The sequence below is a fragment of the Leucopleurus acutus genome, assembly GCF_964270905.1.
Source record: "Leucopleurus acutus genome assembly, chromosome: 5".
NCBI classification, from domain to species: Eukaryota; Metazoa; Chordata; class Mammalia; order Artiodactyla; family Delphinidae; genus Leucopleurus; species Leucopleurus acutus.
Window position 1 is genome coordinate 56311431 of NC_139147.1, and position 10024 is coordinate 56321454.

The following is a 10024-nucleotide window of genomic DNA, read 5'->3' on the forward strand; positions in this document are numbered from 1 at the left end:
ACGGGTTCTTGCCCAGGTCTGGGAAGATCCCACATGCCGCAGAGCAGCTAGGCCCGTGAGCCATGGTCGCTGAGCCTGCACGTCCAGAGCCTTGCTCTGCAACGGGAGAGGCCACAACAGTGAGAGGCCCACGTACCGAAAAAAGAAAAAAAAAAAAAAAGAAAGAATGACAGACTGAAATAGTAGAAAATAAATAACATACAGCCAGAGTTGGTTTTCTTTGGGTTACTGAATTAGACTCCTTCTTAGTTATTTCACAAAGACTGATGATATGTTTTTTAATCCTGTGCTTGTTTCCAGGCAAGAAGTTTTTACACTAGCAGACAATTCATTCATGATGCTTTTAGAAGACAGACCTCGTATCACTTTGCCCCAAGTCTACTTTGCCCTGAGAGCACAACAAAGCACCCTACTGGGAAGGCTTCCAAGTGACATTTGATCTTTCTGGTCTAGTATCCCTGCTGGTTTGGGTTCCCTCTAAAATAGACTGATGATTGGGAACTGTGTCATTACCCATCAATAGCCTGAGTTCAAGTTAGCCTCACCTTAGTCCTACAAAATATATTGCAGATTACACTCATACCTGTAGAGTTCTAACTGTAAGCAATAAATGTGTAAAAGATGAAAATAAGTGCTTACTTGGGACCATAGACTGTCCCTTCTCTACCCTTCTTTCATCCCCTCAGAGCAGAGGACAAATTATAGATAGCTAGGTTAAAAACATAGGTATGAAACAGAAGCATTTGGAGAGAGTGCAATAACTAGAAGCCATTTGTTTCGTTGGAGGATTAGATATAAATATTAATGGAAAAGAAGAGCAAAGTAGTTTGGAGACTGTGGCTGGGACAAAAGTAACAATGACTTGGGCCGGCTTTTCTCCCACTTTGATCCTGAGGTGATCCTAGAGGTGGTGGGAATCCTGCTAGCTTGCTGAGGAGCAGAGCTACTGCCTTTCATGGTAGCATAAATTTACTCTGCGCAGACAGAAGAGAAGGAAGAATCTAGGAACTCCTTGTTCTAGAGTCCTTCCATCTGGCAGATGCCATACCAACCCTGATCTTTCAGACACAAACCCAAGATAAAATTATGAAAGAAAGAAAGAAAGAGCTATTAAGGAAGAAATTTAACAATATTTAGTAAGAGACCTGGAAGAGGGAAAAAATACAGAGCAGAAAATGTTTTGAAGAAATAATGACTGAAAAAAAAGAAATAATGACTGAGAACTCCTCAGAAATAGAGAAAGCGGGGGCTTCCCTGGTGGCGCAGTGGATGAGAATCTGCCTGCCAGTGCAGGGAACACAGGTTCGAGCCCTGGTCTGGGAAGATCCCACATGCCATGGACCAACTGGGCCCGTAAGCCACAGTTACTGAGCCTGCGCATCTGGAGCCTTGCTCCACAACAAGAGAGGCCGCGATAGTGAGAGCCCCGCACACCGCGATGAAGAGTGGCCCCCGCTTGCCGCAACTAGAGAAAGCCCTTGCACAGAAACGAAGACCCAACACAGCTATAAGTAAAAAATAATTAATTAATTAATTTAAAAAAAAAGAAATAGAGAAAGCAATTGTTATGAGTAAAATTCTAGCTTTAAAAATATTGATCAGGGAATTCCCTGGCAGTCCAATGGTTAGGACTTGGCACTTTCACTACCATGGCCAGGTTCAATTCCTGGTAAAAGAGATAATGTTGGCCCAGCAGACAAAGGAATGGAGTTTGTGCATGCCCAGGTTATAAAAATATAATAATAATAATATTGATCAGAAAACAGAAGGACTGAATATAAATGAGCCAAATTTAACTCAAGGAAAATTACAACTCAAGCTACAAAAAGCACCATTGAATAGATTCAAAGAACCATACAGGAAGGAAAAAATAAAGATAATAACAGAAATTAAGGAAATAGAAAATAAAACAGCAAGTCAGAGAGTGATCAAAACCAGAAATCAGCTATAGTGGACTTGGGTGTGAGTTGCCCAGATTCCCCTTCAGTGAAAGAGAGTGTTGTCAGGAGACAGTCTCCAGCTGTCAGCCCCTGGAAGAGCACCTTAGCTGTAGACAAATGCCCTTTCCCAAGGTCATACCTTCCCTGTGCAGCCCATAACCAGTGACTGATTTGGCTAGGGTATAAGACAGAAACATTTAATTTAAGGTGGGCCAACCCTGACATTTTAGCTCCAGAACTGCCCCTAGAGGTTAGTCAAGCCTTTGATTCCTGCTTGCATCATTTTCTGATTTCTCCCTCTCCCCAGTTCCACTTTCTTCCCTTTCCTTCTATTGGTGTTGGTCCTAAGGTGCTCCCCAATATCCTGTACCCTAACCTCTGTCTCAGAGTCTGCTTCCTGAAGAACCCTACCAGGGCACTGGTCTTTGGAAAGATTAATAACATGAATAAATCTCTACCAAGACTGAAAAAGAAAACAAGAGAAAAATCAAATAAACAAAATATACAATCTAAAAGAGACATTAACTACTACAGAGCAGACAAAAAAATATGGTGATAACTTTGAAAACCTGCAAGAAACAAAGTTCTGCAAAAACATAAGATGAAATAACTAGCATAAAAATAAATAGGGGGCTTCCCTGGTGGCGCAGTGGTTGAGAGTCCGCCTGCCAATGCAGGGGATACGGGTTTGTGCCCCGGTCTGGGAAGATCCCACATGCCACGGAGCAGCTGGGCCCGTGAGCCATGGCCGCTGAGCCTGAGCGTCCGGAACCTGTGCTCTGCAACGGGAGAGGCCACAGCAATGAAAGGCTCGCGTATTGCAAACAAACAAACAAACAAATAAATAAATAGAAAACTTGAATAAACCAATAATGATGTAAGAAATTGAAATGATCACCTACTTCCCTCAATACAAATCCTGCCTAGATGTTTTTACATGTGAATACCACAACCTTTCAAGTACTAAATAATTCCGTGATTATACAACTTCTTCCAAAAAACAGAAAGGAGATAACATTTCCAAACTCTGTTAATGAAACCAGTATAATCTATATTATAAAGCCAGGTAGGTTGGTATGTAAAAAATATGATCAAGCTAATCACTCATGTAATGCAACAAGTTTAAATAAAATATGAGCTAATCGAATCCAAGTGTTTTTTAACACATTATGATAATATTAATTGGTTACAGCACATAATCAAAAGTTAAATATGAAAACACTTTTTAATTAAAAAATAAATAAATTTTTTAAACATTTTTAATCCATGAGGCCATAATGGTACTCAAAAAGGAAAGAGGAAAAGGAAAGTTCTTCTTTACAGTAGAATGTCAGCTAAGAATTGAATAAAGACTGATAAGATTTTGCAACCTTCAGTGTAATAATTGATTCAGACATGGATGACCACTGGTTGCTAAAATTCATTAGGTGAAGATTTGTTGGGAAGACACGAGATAGTCACACAATGTCAAAGTATCACCTTAAAGAGTAGTTACAAATTCCAAAGTGAAATCTGCATCTAGACCTTGGAGAAATCTGGTGGTGGTCATCACTTTAATAAAGTGATAACATTTTTAATGTAATGATGAGACAACCTGAATTGTGTATCTTCTCACACAATGGAATATAAAATCCTCAATCTCATGCATGAAGTATTCTTGCCAAAAACGTTTTATCTGAATCTAATCAAGCTTCCAGTCTTAATTTCTAATTTACAGGAAATATAGAAAATTAATCAAAGAACACTATAAGGAGACAAACAACTAGAATGTGGTATATTGTACAAGAAAACTGACCTTTTCTCTTCAAAAGGTCAATATTAAAAAAAAATCTTTTTTCGTTAAAAGGAACTAAAAAGATATTACAATCAAATAGAATGCCTAAGACTTTATTGAATCCTGGATTTTTCAAAGAAAACTACAAAACATATTTTGGGGACAATTAAGCATATTTGAATATGAACTAGACATTAAATGCTATTATGGAATGGCTGTATATTTCTTAGGTTTTATAATGATAATGTGATTACATAGAAGAATGTCCTTATTCTTAGACGATGCATGCTGAGGTATTTAGGGACCAAGAATGTGTCTGCTTACTCTTGTGTCTGCTTATCTAGCAGGGTAACCAATCAACAACAAATAGAAAAAGAGGTTTATCAAATATGGCCAAAATGTTAACAAATGGCAAATTATTTCTATTCTTTCAACTTTTCTTCGGTGCAAAATTTTTCAAATAAAACATATAAAATATAATCATAAAATGAATCATGATAAGTTAGCAGTATAAAAAACACAAGTGTGTTTCTACATTTGAAACTAATCAGTTTTATTTTACCACACTAATTAACTAAGGGGGAAAAGTAATTTCTTTCAGCAATGTTTTATAGTTTTCTGTGTACAAGTCGTGTACCTTCTTAGTGAAGGTTATTCTTTAGTATTTTATGCTATTTTTGATGCTATTGTAAATGGAATCATTTTCTTAATTTCCTTTTCAGATCATCACTGCTAGTATAAAGAAATACAACTGATTTTTGTGTTGATTTTTATATCTGCAAATATAATTAGCTCTAATAGTTTTGTCGGGGGGTTTGGTTTCGGTTTTTTGGGCCGCACCACACAGCCTGTGGGATCTTAGTTCCCCAACCAGGGATCGAACCCATGCCCCTACCGTGGAAGTGGAGTCTTAACCACTGGACCACCAGGGAAATCCTATAATTAGCTCTAATAGTTTTTTGATGGATGATTTAGAGTTTTCTATATGTAACATCATGTCATGTGTGTATAGACATAACTTTATTTCTGCCTTTTGAAGTAAGATTATGTTTATTTCTTTTTTTCTTGCCTAACTTCTCTGGCTAGAACCTCTAGTACCATGTTGAAAAGAAGTGGTAAAAATGTGTATTCTTGTTCCTGACTTTAGGGGAAAAACTTTCAGCTTTTCACCACTGAGAACAATGTTAGTTGTGGGCTTTACATATATGAACTTTATCATGTTGAGGAAGTTCCCTTCTACTCCTCGATTATTCAATGTTTTCATCATGAAATGGTGCTAGATTTTCTTAAATGTTTCTTCTGAAACAATTATGTGGTTTCTTCCTTCTTTCTATTAATGGGTATATTACACTGATATTCATGTTGAACCACCCTTGTGTCACAGGGATAAATCCCACTTGGTAATAGTGTATAATTCTTTTAATATGTCATTGAATTCAGCTTCTTTTTAGTATTTTTGTTCAGGATTTTGGTATCTATATTCACAAGGTACATTGGTCTATCATTTTCTTATAGTGTCTTTGGTTCTCGTATGAGGGTAATGCTTGCCTCCTAGAACAAGTTAGAAAGAGTTTGAGAAAGACTGGTATTAATTCTTCTTTAAATGTTGGATAGAATTCAGCAGTGAAGCCATCTGGTCCTGAGCTTTTCTTTGTTGGGAGGTTTTGATTACTGATTCAATCTCCTTGTTATTGATTTATTCTGTTTTTCTTGAGTCGGTTTTGGTAGTTTATGGGTTTCTATGAATTTTTCCATTTCATCCAACTTATACGATTTCTTGGTATACAGTTATTCACAATATTTTCTTAATTTTCCTTTTTATTTATGTAAAATTGACAATGCCCGCCTTTCATTTCCAATTTTAGTATTTGAGTTTGTTTTGTTTTGTTTTTTAATCTAGCTAAAGGTTTCTCAATTTTCTTGATATTTTCAAAGAACTTCTGGTTTCATTAATTCCATTGTTTTTCTATTATTGACTTCATTTATATCTGCTCTAATCCTTATTATTTCCTCCATCTCCTAACTTTAGGTTTAGTTCTTTTTCTGGTTTGTTAAGGTATACAGCTAGGTTATTGATTTGAAATCTTTCTTCTTTTTAAATGTAGACACTTACTGTAAAAATTTACCCATGAGCACTGCTTTCACTACATCCATGAGTTTTCGTATGTTGCATTTTCATTCTCATTAATCTCTAAGTATTTTCTAATTTCCCTTGTGATTTATTCTTTGATCCACTGGTTATTTTATTTTATTTTTTTTAAGATTTATTTATTATTTATTTATTTTTTGGCTGCATCGGGTCTTAGTTGTGGCACGCAGGATCTTTGTTGAGGCTTGCAGGATCTTTAATTGAGGCACGCAGGCTTCTCTCTCATTGCGGTGTGCAGGTGTCTCTCTAGCTGTGGTGTGCGGGTTTTCTCTCTCTAGCTGTGGAGTGGAGGCTCCAGGGCATGTGGGCTCTGTAGCTGTGGTACATGGGTTCCAGAGCGTGTGGGCTCTGTAGTTTGTGCCATGCAAGCTCTCTAGTTGAGGCACATGAGCTCAGTAGTTGTGGCACGTGGGCTTAGTTTCCCTGTGGCTTGTGGGATCTTAGTTCCCTGACCAGGGATCGAACCTGCGTCCGCTGCATTATAAGGCAGACGCTTTACCGCTGGACCACCAGGGAAGTCCCTCCATTGGTTATTTTAAATTGTATTGTTTAATTTCCACATAGATGTGAGTTTTCTAGCTTTCCTTCTGTTATTTCTTCTTATATTATTGATTTCATTTGTATCTGCTCTATTTCCTTCTGTTATTGATTCTATTGATTTCTTCATTCCATTTTGGTCAGAAAAAATACGCTGCATGATTCCAATTTTTTAAAACTTACTGAGACTTGTTTTGTGGCCTAATATATTGTCTATCCTGGAAAATGTTTCAGGTATACTAGAGAAGAATGTGTATTCTGTTGTTTTGGGGTATTCTACAGATATCTGTTAGGTCTAACTGGTTTATAGTATTATTTAAGTTTCCTATTTCCTTACTGAACTTCTGTTATCTATATATTATGGAAAGTGGGGTATTGAAATTTCCAAATATTGTGGAGCTGTCTATTTACTCTTTCAATTCTGTTTGAGTCATACATTCCTGGGCTCGTGTTTGGTACAGATATAATTGTTATATCTTCTTGATGAACTGACCCTTCCATTGATATATGATTACTTATTGTCTCTTGGAAGTTCAGATATACAGTTTTTACTTTCTACATTTCTTTTTTGAATATAATGAGCATGTAATCATTTTATAATAGAAAAAAAAAGAGTAAGGTAAAGGGAGTAATATCTTCTCACTCAGAATGTAGGACCCATAGTGGGAAAATACCTCAATATAATAAAGGCCAAATATGACAAACCCACAGCTAACATCATACTCAACAGTGAAAACCTGAAAGCATTTCCTCTAAGATGAGGAACAAGACAAGAATGTTCACTCTCACCACTTTTATTCAACATAGTTTTGGAAGTCCTCACCATGGCAATCAGAGAAGAAAAAGAAATAAAAGAAATTCGAACTGGAAAAGAAGAAGTAAAACTGTCACTCTTTGCAGATGACGTGATGCTATACATAGAAAATCCTAAAGACACTACCAGAAAACTACTAGAGCTCATCAATGAATTCGGTAAAGTTGCAGGATACAAAATTAATATACAGAAATCTATTGCATTTCTATACACTAACAATGAACTATCAGAAAGAGAAATTAAGGAAACAATCCCACTTACCATCACATCAAAAAGAATAAAAATACCTAGGAATAAACATACCTAAGGAGGTAAAAGACCTGTACCCCAAATATAAGACACTGATGAAAGAAATTGAAGACAACACAAACAGATGGAAAGATATACAATGTTCTTATATTGAAAGAATCAATATCATTAAAATGACCATACTACCCAAGGCAATCTACAGATTCAATGCATTCCCTATCAAATTACCAATGGCATTTTTCATAGAACTAGAACAAAAAATTTTGAAATTTGTATGGAAACACAAAAGGCCCTGAACAGACAAAACAACCTGAGAAAGAAGAACATAGCTGGAGGAATCCCTGACTTCAGACTACACTACAATGCTATAGTAATCAAAACAGTATGGTACTGGCACAAAAGCAGACACATAGATCAATGGAACAGGATAGGAAGCCCAGAAATAAACCCACACTTATGGTCAATTAATCTATGACAAATGAGGCAAAAATATACAATGGAGAAAAGACAGCCTCCTGAACAAGTGGTGCTGGAAAAGCTGGACAGCTACATGTAAACAAATAAAATTAAAACATCTTCTAACACCATATAGAAAAATAAACTCAAAATGGATTAAAGACCTAAATGTAAGAACAGATACTATAAAACTCTTAGAAGAAAACATAGGTAGAACACTCTTTGACATAAATCACAGCAACATTTCATTGGATCCATCTCTTAGAGTAATGGAAACAAAAGCAAAAAAAAAAGGGGGGGGAACCTAATTAAACTTAAAAGCTTTTGCACAACAAAGGAAACCATAAACAAAACTAAAGGACAAGCTACAGGATGGGAGAAAATATTTGCAAATGATAGGACTGGCAAGAGATTAATTTCCAAAATATACAAACAGTTCATACACCTCAATATCAAAAAAACAAACAACCCAATCAAACAAATGAGCAGAAGACCTAAGCAGACACTTCTCCAAAGAAGACACACAGATGGCCAAAAGGCACATGAAAAGATGCTCAACATCACTAATTATTAGAGAGATACAAATTAAAACTACAATGAGGTACCAACTTACACTGGTCAGAATGACCATCAGCAAAAAGTATACAAATATGGAATTCCCTGGTGATCCAGTGGTTAGGACTCAGCGATTTCATTACCGGGGCGAGGGTTCAATCCCTACTCAGGGAACTAAGATCCCACAAGCTGCATGGCATGGAAAAAAAAAAAAGTTTACAAATAATAAATGCTGGAGAGGGTATGGAGAAAAGGGAACCCTCCTACACTGTTGCTGGGAATGTAAATGGCTACAACCACTATGGAAAACAGTATGGAGGTTCCTTACAAAACTAAAAATAGAGTTGCCATGTGATCCAACAAACTACTCCTGGGCATATATCCAGAAAAGACAAAAACTCTAGTTGGAAAAGATACACACACCCCAGTGTTCATAGCAGCACTATTTACAATAGCCAAGATGTGGAAGCAACCTAAATGTCCACCAACAGAGTAACAGATAAAGAAAATGTGGCATATATATTATATATATATATAATACACACACACACACACACACACACACACACACACAGGAATACGACTCAACCATAAAAAAGAAAGAAATAATGCTATTTGCAGGAACATGGATGGACCTAGAGATTATCATACTAAATGAAGTATATTAGACAAAGACAAATATCATATCACTTATATGTGGCATCTAAAAAAATGACACAAATGAACTTATTTACGAAACAGAAATAGACTCACAGACATAGAAAACAAACATGGCTACTGCTGGAGCATGAGGGATGACTCAAATTCTGTTTGGAGGCATCTTTGAGCTTGCTGAGTACACATAATAAGCAAAGCTCACCCTCCCGAGTTGAAGAAATTTATGGACAAGAAGTTATCATAAAAATTAAATGGTGGCAGACATGTCCAAGGAATACTGTAGGGATTCAATCCCTTTATAAATCTTGTGATAGATGAATGTGTGGAGATGGCAACTAGTGAGCAACAGAACAATACTGGAATGGTGGTAATACGAGGAAATAGTATCATCATGTTAGAAGCCTTGGAACAAGTATAAACAATGGCTGTGTTCACCAGAGAAATCAACTGCTTCTATGTGTCCCCTCTCCACATTTTATTATGATAAAATCTGAGTCATGTACATTTTCTTACTGAACTTTTTTACTAAATAAACTTTTGTAATAGTCAAAAACAAACAAACAAAAAAAAAGAAAACAAACTTATCGTTGCCAAAGGGGAAGGGGGGGGAGGGATAAATTGGGAATTTGGGATTAACAATTACACACTACTATATATAAAATACATAAACAACAAGGACCTACTGTATAGCACAGGGAACTATATTTAATATCTTGTAAAAATGTACAGTGGAAAAGAATCTGAAAAAGTATATGTATGTATATGTATACCTATAACTGAATCACTTTGCTGTATACCTGAAATACTATAAATCAACTATACTTTAAAAATAAAGGAGGGGGTTTCCCTGGTGGCACAGTGGTTAAGAATCCACCTGCCAGTGCAGGGGACAT

At 36.3% G+C, this 10024-nt stretch overlaps 1 pseudogene across 1 annotated transcript; it reads left to right on the forward strand.

Annotated features, from left to right (window-relative positions):
* Positions 1–9327: 9327 nt before the first annotated feature.
* LOC309961923 (small nuclear ribonucleoprotein G-like) lies at positions 9328–9549 on the forward strand (annotated as a pseudogene). The gene has a single exon. The product of its transcript is annotated as a small nuclear ribonucleoprotein G-like (transcript).
* The last annotated feature ends 475 nt before the right edge of the window (positions 9550–10024 follow it).